The sequence below is a fragment of the Haliotis asinina genome, chromosome 6 (genome assembly GCF_037392515.1).
Source record: "Haliotis asinina isolate JCU_RB_2024 chromosome 6, JCU_Hal_asi_v2, whole genome shotgun sequence".
Classification (NCBI taxonomy): domain Eukaryota; kingdom Metazoa; phylum Mollusca; class Gastropoda; order Lepetellida; family Haliotidae; genus Haliotis; species Haliotis asinina.
The window spans coordinates 48,449,094-48,457,594 of record NC_090285.1 but is presented as its reverse complement, the minus strand read 5'-3'; positions in this window follow the sequence as shown (position 1 = coordinate 48,457,594).

Sequence of the window (8,501 nt, the reverse complement as noted above, 5' to 3'; positions counted from 1 at the left end):
TATTCCAACACAATACATCAAACTGGCATTCCAACACAATACATCAAACTGGTATTCCAACACAATATATATGAAACTGGTATTCAAACACAATACATCAAACTGGTATTCCAACACAATACATCAAACTGGCATTCCAACACAATACATCATCAAACTGGCATTCCAACACAATATATCAATACACCGAAATGATAGATAATCCCACTGAATGCATCGTGGGTAGATAATTTAACACAATATGTCGAACTGATATTCAAACCCAGTACATGGAACCGATATTCAGACCTAATGCATCGAAGCGATATTTAACTCATCGAACTGATTCTCCAACTCAGTACATGGAACTGCAATGCTCGCTGTATACAGGCAGGCTAGCTATTCTCGAAACGTTCGTAGCCCTACGAACTTCTTAAGCCTATTCTTAGCATATTGGCTACGATCAAAGTTACGAATTCTTAGGGCTACGAGCGTTTCGAGAATTAGGGCCCAGGTTCTTACAGCTAAGAAACCGTTAAGCGTTAAATACTCTCTTGTTAACACTTTCACCTCCACTTCCAAAACAACAATTCTAAAACAATTCCAAGGTTATAAATATAAAACTCTGACAAACTGTAATCGCTACTGCAATTGTGTGTTTCGAAGTATATATTGCTGTCAGTGCTTCAATCCTACGCGCCTGTTGTCCCGTTTCCAGATAAACATCACCTATTTGTCTCCACTGTAGCAGTTGTATTTTTCAGCGTTTAAACACACGGGATCGAGCAACGCTGAGTAACGATTACGTGTGACCTCTGACCCGCTACGCTCATCAATCACAAGGAAACGCCCAATAGCTGAGAGAGGAAGGAAAGAGGGTGCACAAGTCTTGACTCCGGAATGTGGTCAATCGTATTCTAGGAAGAAATGGTTGGTGTGTTCACGTCAGAACGCTACATCACATTTTGGGGATCATATGAACTACGTACTATAAAACAATCCCGACTGCAGTGACATGTTAAAATGTTTCAGTTATGTTCAGATCGTCAACAGATTTATCTGTGCCCCATGACTGGACGCGGTGTTACGAGGAGACGTTTACAGTTATTGTGCTACCGATCAGATGCACCTAAAGGATTTTTTAACTGATGCAATAAACAACTCCAGTGTACCGTTATCTTAGGTTCATATTATCCGGGATTCTGTATTTGTATTTTGCTTGACTTCCATGACCTCGAGAGAAGGCGAGAAGTGTTAATGCTCTCACATTTGAATGAGTCTCTGGCTCATTCCCCTTTTTCTGACATATTTCTCATGTTATGTGACATATTCAAGATATTCATTTTCTCTCAATATCAGTGAAGATCCGAGTTAGAAGTTAGAAGTGGTCTTCCGCAGCCTAATACTTGTTGTAACAGGCGACTAAAAGGAATTGGTTGACAATTGTCGATCGATGCTCATGTTATTGGTCACTAGATTGTCTGGTCTAGACTCGATTATTTACAAACCGTCATATAGCTGAGATATCAATATGTGCGGGTTAAAGAAACAAACAATCAATTTCTTCAGGTATATAGGCAATAAATAACATAATGCGCATTAATTACATGGACAGATGGTCGGTGCATTAAATTCCATTCACTTCGAGTTGTAAATACGTTTAACAGCACAGGTGATTATTCCCAAATCAGGGGATACATTCATGTGCAAATCTCAAGGAAAATCTACATCACCGTAATACTTGAAACCAAATGGAAACGGTTGTAGGCAAGAAGCAGTGACTGCTCGTGTGCAGCTCGTACAGCCATGAACCAACACAAAGAATCAAGAGCACATTCTCGTCCAACACAATGACAGGCTCATCCACGCTGATGGTTTGGGGATAATAAACTTCAGTATCCTACGCCCCTATGTTAGGAACATGTTAAGGTGCCATACCCAAACTCAGAAATTTCAGGCAATCTTCGGAAAAAGGTCACCTCTTCATTTAGTATGTCTCGCGCCTTGATCTAATGCTCTCCGTTTTTAAGACCCTTCGAGTTTCTCGCAGATCCCCATGTGAATGTTTTGTTCAGCTGGGAATGCCATAAAGAAACTGTTTTGTTTTGTATTTTTCAATTTGGTTACGTTCTCCAAATTAGTGTCTGTGTGTGTGTGTGTGTGTGTGTGTGTGTGTGTGTGTGTGTGTGAGAGAGAGAGAGAGAGAGAGAGAGAGAGAGAGAGAGAGAGAGTTTAGGTTTACGCCACACCGGTCAAGAAAAAGTATACACCGGAAAATCGGAACTGACAGAAAATGTACCAGGATTAAAACAATACAAAACACAGTGGAAACTTTAAAATTCACAACTGTAATACCCATGACATATAGATAAAAATCGAATATCAGTTTTGTCTTTGTTTCAAAGCACGTGTACATTTGTCGTTCATTTCTTCAATTTCATCTTTCCATTCAATGTGAAATACAGTCTACAAGAAAGCCCTGGTGTGACTTAACCAGATTTTTATCCGTCAAGATTCTAGTTAGAATTCATCATTACTAGCCCATGCTTGTTGTAAGAGGCGACTAACGGGATCGTGCGGTTGAGCTCGTTGATTTGGTTGACTCACGTCATCGTATCGTAGATCAATGCTCTTGATGTCAGTCGCTAATTTATCTAGTTCATAATTATACCACATTGAAATGGAATAGTGCGGCGTTAAACAGCAAACTGTAAACTATTTGCATTCAATTTGCATTTAGATCGAATCACCACACAGTAAGGACCTACTTTGAGAATATATCGCGATGTTATTGCGACGCACAAAAATCGAACATACATGTCATCAAATATATTTTCATTTATCCATATCATTATCCTGTAAAATGGAAACCAAATTTGATCATTGGCCATATATGCTCTGGTTGAATTGTACAACTAAGGCCCCGTTATCAGTCAAAGTTTAGATCAACTCCAAGAAGAAGGATTGTCAATTTTCCCAGTGAAAAAGGTACAACTCGCACGCACGCACGCACGCACGCACGCACGCACGCACTCATACCTTCTTACTGTTTATGCACCTGAAGAAATTATAGATATAATATTTCATTAATTATAGATATAGTATTTCATTCCAGGAATGAAACTTCTGCCCAGTTTTCTTTTAATATGTGATGTCTTTAACAGGTGAATATATTTCCTTAATAATAAAGCGAAGATGGTAACGTGTCAGTGTTCCCAATATTGAAAGATAGAAATGTTGTAAATAGGTGTGGGTTATACAAAGATATATAGATATATTATATAGATACACATATATAATATATATATTATATAGATACAGACAGACAGACAGTCAAACAGACGGAGGGACGGACAGGCAACGTGGATGACGTCATGTCACGTTGATAAATAATATATCTGCATATTTATCCTTATTTACAACCAATATCTATACTTGGTAAGATGGGCATGACACACATCTGTTTCTAACTCATTCCCCATCCGTCTCTAACCCAGCAAGTCATTAACTGGATGTCTTCACTACCCTCTAACCCCAGATCTCGCCGCCGAGATGAGAACTCGTTCCTGTCGAAGAGCTGACTAATTATCTTACACAGGAAAACTCGACCCTTCAAACGGCGTCTTTTAATACCTACGACTTCCGAAATAAAGTCACTTCTGTAATTCATCCCAGGCAGTCCTGAACTGGGCGCTAACGTAACCGGAGACGAAACGATCATCTATGATAGCCCGTATGTAATACTTAACATCGACATGCGCAGAATCAAAGCTCTTATTTTGACATTGTAAGAGGGCCTTAGTATTGAAATAGTCACATGCCGTACCCTCGACACCCAACCCTCTTCAGCATCCCCCCTGTCTCCTGTCCCTATACCCCCCTGGTTCCCAAGTGGCTCCAATATCGACACAGGAAGTCCTCGATACGTTGCAATCATCTCCTCATTAGGTTTAATGACTTGCATAATTTCTTTAACACTCGTACATTACACCTAGCCTGCTTCAACCGTCGCGGGTTTCTACACCAGATCTGATAATGCTACTTTGGTATTATGGGAGCTCTGTTTAATTCATCCGGAAGTACACACAGACAGGTCAAGTCGTCAAATTCTGAAGTGAAACTTATCCGAATTTAGAATTTGGTTACAAAGGTCAAGGCAAATTTTCTTCGACCTGGATGATTAAAATCTTGGAAATCCTATAGGAATTGCAAACAGTTCATCTGATCATCATCCTATTTACTGGACGACTGAGCTGAATTATGAATAATCACTGCAGTATTGATACTTATCTAGATACACTACCTACTGCAAATTTAATTTCATAGTGCAATCGTCAGATAAGGTGTACGAAAAAAATAAAGATCATCAATGATTCTTCAGACTTCAAACCATCAACGACACGGACGGAAACAAATGGCTGCAAGTGCACATGGAAAACTAGTATTGAAAAGAATGGACCACCTACAGTGTAGGGGTACTACACATGTTCCTAATGCAAAAGACTAATGAACAAGACTGGGGTATGTGTTTACAATCTTATGATTAATAACTGACGTCATACAGCTTAGATATTGCTATGTGCGGCGTTAAACAAGAAATAGGGATAAGAAGGCTCCATGCATGGCTGCAGGGGATTATCTTAAAGTGTGGGCTTTAAATAGCGTAATGCGTGGAGTCAGTAATCTATGAGTGAAAGATTGAGTGAGTGAGTGAGGATGATTATACGCCGATTTTAGCAATATTCCAGCTGTGTCTGGGCGGGGGACCCAAGAAATGGGCTTCATACAATGTACCCATGCGGGGAATCGAACCCGGGCCTTTAGCGTGAGGAGCGGATGCTTTAACCATTAGACTACCCCAACGTCCCGCAGTGGAACGGAGACATTGTTTTGGAAACTACGGAAGTCTTTAAATGCAATGATCACACAGGACGATTTGATTATGCTGATGAGCTGAATTTTGAATTGCATGAATAATGCTTGCGAATTGTACCGTACCGTAAAAGTCTAAACACCAACACACCCAATAGAGAATGGTTTAGACTTTCTCTCTAGATGTTATCAGGGTGGTTTAAGCCTAAATTATATCTCTCCCCCTCATGTATATGCATAAAAGCACATTGTATGTGCGTGCGTGCGTGTATGCATGCATGTATGCATCTACAAAAAATTATGCAATCCAAATTTTTCTGCTACATTATTAAAGTTATCCTAAGGAGATAACACGCCCCAGTCTGTAGATAAGACCCTAACGTACTCTAATGATAAAGTCACAACTTGTGGGAGGGAAATTTTGTCATTATTTGTGTCAGTTATGGTTTTACTTTACACACGTGCCTCTGAACATTGCTGAACTTGGCCTCTGATGTAGCATGGTCGTCTAGACTTGCCTAAAACGAAGATAGATAGAATAACTCATACCTTAGTCGTGCTCCATTAACCCAGTCAAAATATAGGGAAAAAACAAAATTGGTACAGAAATGATTTTTGCGATTTCAGCTTGTGAAAGTCTATATCAAAAGGAAATAAAATAGCCATCCTTTCAATGATGCTTAACCTGATTTTTGATATAAAATGTTAAGAAATTTTCTGCGCTTTATCAAAATACTTGATCCAGACACAAACTTACCTTTTACTGAGTTTTACAGAGAAGAGAATTTACTACCAATACAGTGGTCGGAAATGTAATATAAACTTATGTAAATAAGAAAATAACTGATGCTTTGCTAATTTTCTTTTATTTCCAATGAAACACGTACAGCTCAAGATAGCGTCAGTTACTTTTTTCTGTCAACAAAGACATGGTTTTAACTGAAAATGAATCGAAGTGACTTCTGTCAATTTTAGTATGCTGATTCACAAATATTCACTACTCTTAATGACACATGTATTTACACGTTACATAATGAACACGCTAATTGTCACAATATATTTCTTGACAATGGTCGTCACATTATTCTTCTTCATCAATGTTTGGTTTTGCGGAATTTTCACAGCCGTCCTCTTTGCATGTTTTACATGTTACACGTGTTACTCGTGAGTGCTACTTTTCTACAACTGCAACTTGAACTTTGACACCCTTTCTTACATGCACATTTGACAACTTTCAACGATGACTCCGGAGCAGGTACTTTCTTCATTGTAAGAGGAGGCTTCAAGCATTTCGCATCTACTGTCCAACCCCAGTCAGCTTGGTTTAGATACCCATTCTGTTCCTTCCATTCTTGAATCTGCAAAAATACCCTGTAGCTATGATACCTTGCTGCTTCACATGTTAAAGGAAGACTCTTTCTATCCACAAATGTGAAACTCTTGGCTACCTTTTCAGTTAATTATCAACCTTCAAGTTGTCAAGTTGACTGTTTTCACCATTGTAAGATGGAGAAAACCCTCTTCACTGAGAATGTCAATCTTTGTGACATCAGCTGGATGTTTGTCAAATACTACAACAAGGATGTTTGTCAAATCCTACAGCAAGGATGTTTGTCAAATCCTACAGCAAGGATGTTTGTCAAATACAACAGCAATATTCCTGAAATCCTCAGACTTCTCATATAGGTTCAGACCAACTATATTTCCAATTCCAAAAACGTTTGAAGATCGCATGTCGAAGTTGTCGCATCCCAAGACTGCATGCAGGAACAGAATGTCTTTACATATACTCTCTCCCAGCTTTTACTTTGTTTTCTTGGATGTTCCCATATGGAAGTTTTCTTTGATGTTGGTTTGGACCTTGGTGAGAAGTAGACTCTGAAGGAACCCATGCCAACATGGTAGCAGAGCAAAATGAGCAAGTCTGCATCGTCTCCGACCAAGGTTGTTCTCGTTGTTGCTGCCTGTTGGGCAACTGTCTTGACTATGAGGAGATCAGCATCAACAGGCGTATAGATTGTGTCAATACTAGATTCCTTGAGTTTGTCACTCAGTATGTAGATGGACTTCTGTTTGTTTTTGGAACTGAACTGAAATGAAATGAACTTCATATCCCCATACACTCCTCTCATGAGTGTTGTCCTTTGTGTTTGGCTCTTTCTCATAACCATCAAAAACAACTACAGTTTTTTCCACTCTTGCCTTGAACTAATTCTGCATACATGACACAACGTTGATCACAGGTACAAGCCCTTGGCCATGGTAACCGCTGTAGGAGACAACTACCATCTATCACAAATTGTGCCGATTCTTTTGAGGTTAGGGGATTTTTTTCCTTTGATTTCACTACAAGGTTGTGTTGAAAGCTTGAGTGTATGGTAATTCTGTCCTTTGAAGAGGAAAGTCTAAGTGGACAGACGGCATTCTTTTACAAGGACAATGTGATATATATTTATGCATAAATTTTAGAACGATTAATTATTACCTTTGAGCCTTGTGCAAGTATATTAAGCATACTTGCTGTTTCAACACCAACGAAGAATGTCACCACAAGTTTGATAGTACAATGAATGAATATTTAAGATCATGTCATAAACGAACATTCACCAGAGTAGAAGAAACGTGTATACAGTGCTCTGATTGGCCTAGCCCTCGTGAACATACGTAAAAGTAGTTAGGCACGTAACCACTCAATCACTCAATGAAGTACCCAGTGAAGTGCACGCCGCTTGTAGTATAATGACAGTACAAACACTGTGAGGAGTTTAGTGATCCGTTAAAGCGATATTAGACGAAATGTAGGTTGATAGTGTTGGTGGGCCCTTCATCCGTTGTCCTCGTTGCGAGTGTATCAAGCCGTATTATCTCATTAGAATATTCGAATATTATTGTAAACACTTTCAAAACAGGTTCATAAACGTTTAGTCCCCGTAATGCATGTGCGTGTAAAATTAAATAGAAACAATGACGTCGGGTAACCGCCGGCCCATTTAATTTCTCGAGCTGAAAACGAGATGCGCGGAAGCTGACAGAATTTAGAAATGGTTTAAAGTGTACAGCACTGAGGTGTATGTGACCTCGGTTCCATAAAACAGACAAACAATTTGTTTCAAAACTATCAAATTGAGGATCGTCATCTTGCGGAAAATTGACAAAACAACCAGTTTCTATTTTCAGTATTTTTACAAGAAACTGAATTGTTAAATTTAATGTCCAAAATGTTTGTATCTTTTAAATGCATTTCGGTATATGGTTTTTTTTTAGTCATGAGGTATTAAATCACAAGTACCAACCAACTCCTGATAGAAACATGCCAGGTCAGCCGAAAGGTGTCAGTAGAATGGTATCTACACAAAGAAAGTAAGTAAAGGAACAAGGAACAGTTACCGTGATAAGTTATAAATATCGCCAACAAAAGTTCATTTTGAGAAAGGTGGACAGGTAGAGGTGGCTTGAGGCATGTAATCGTATATCCTATTTGCGCAGACAGGTGCTGGCGAAGTTCATGCTGTCAATCACTGGATTCTCTGGTCGAGACTAGATTATTTACGAGCCGCATCGCTTAACAGGGAAATTGCTAGATGTGGCTTTAAAGGACAAACAAACTCACGTGCTTGTACAAAAGCATGCAATAAATGCAATTATTACTG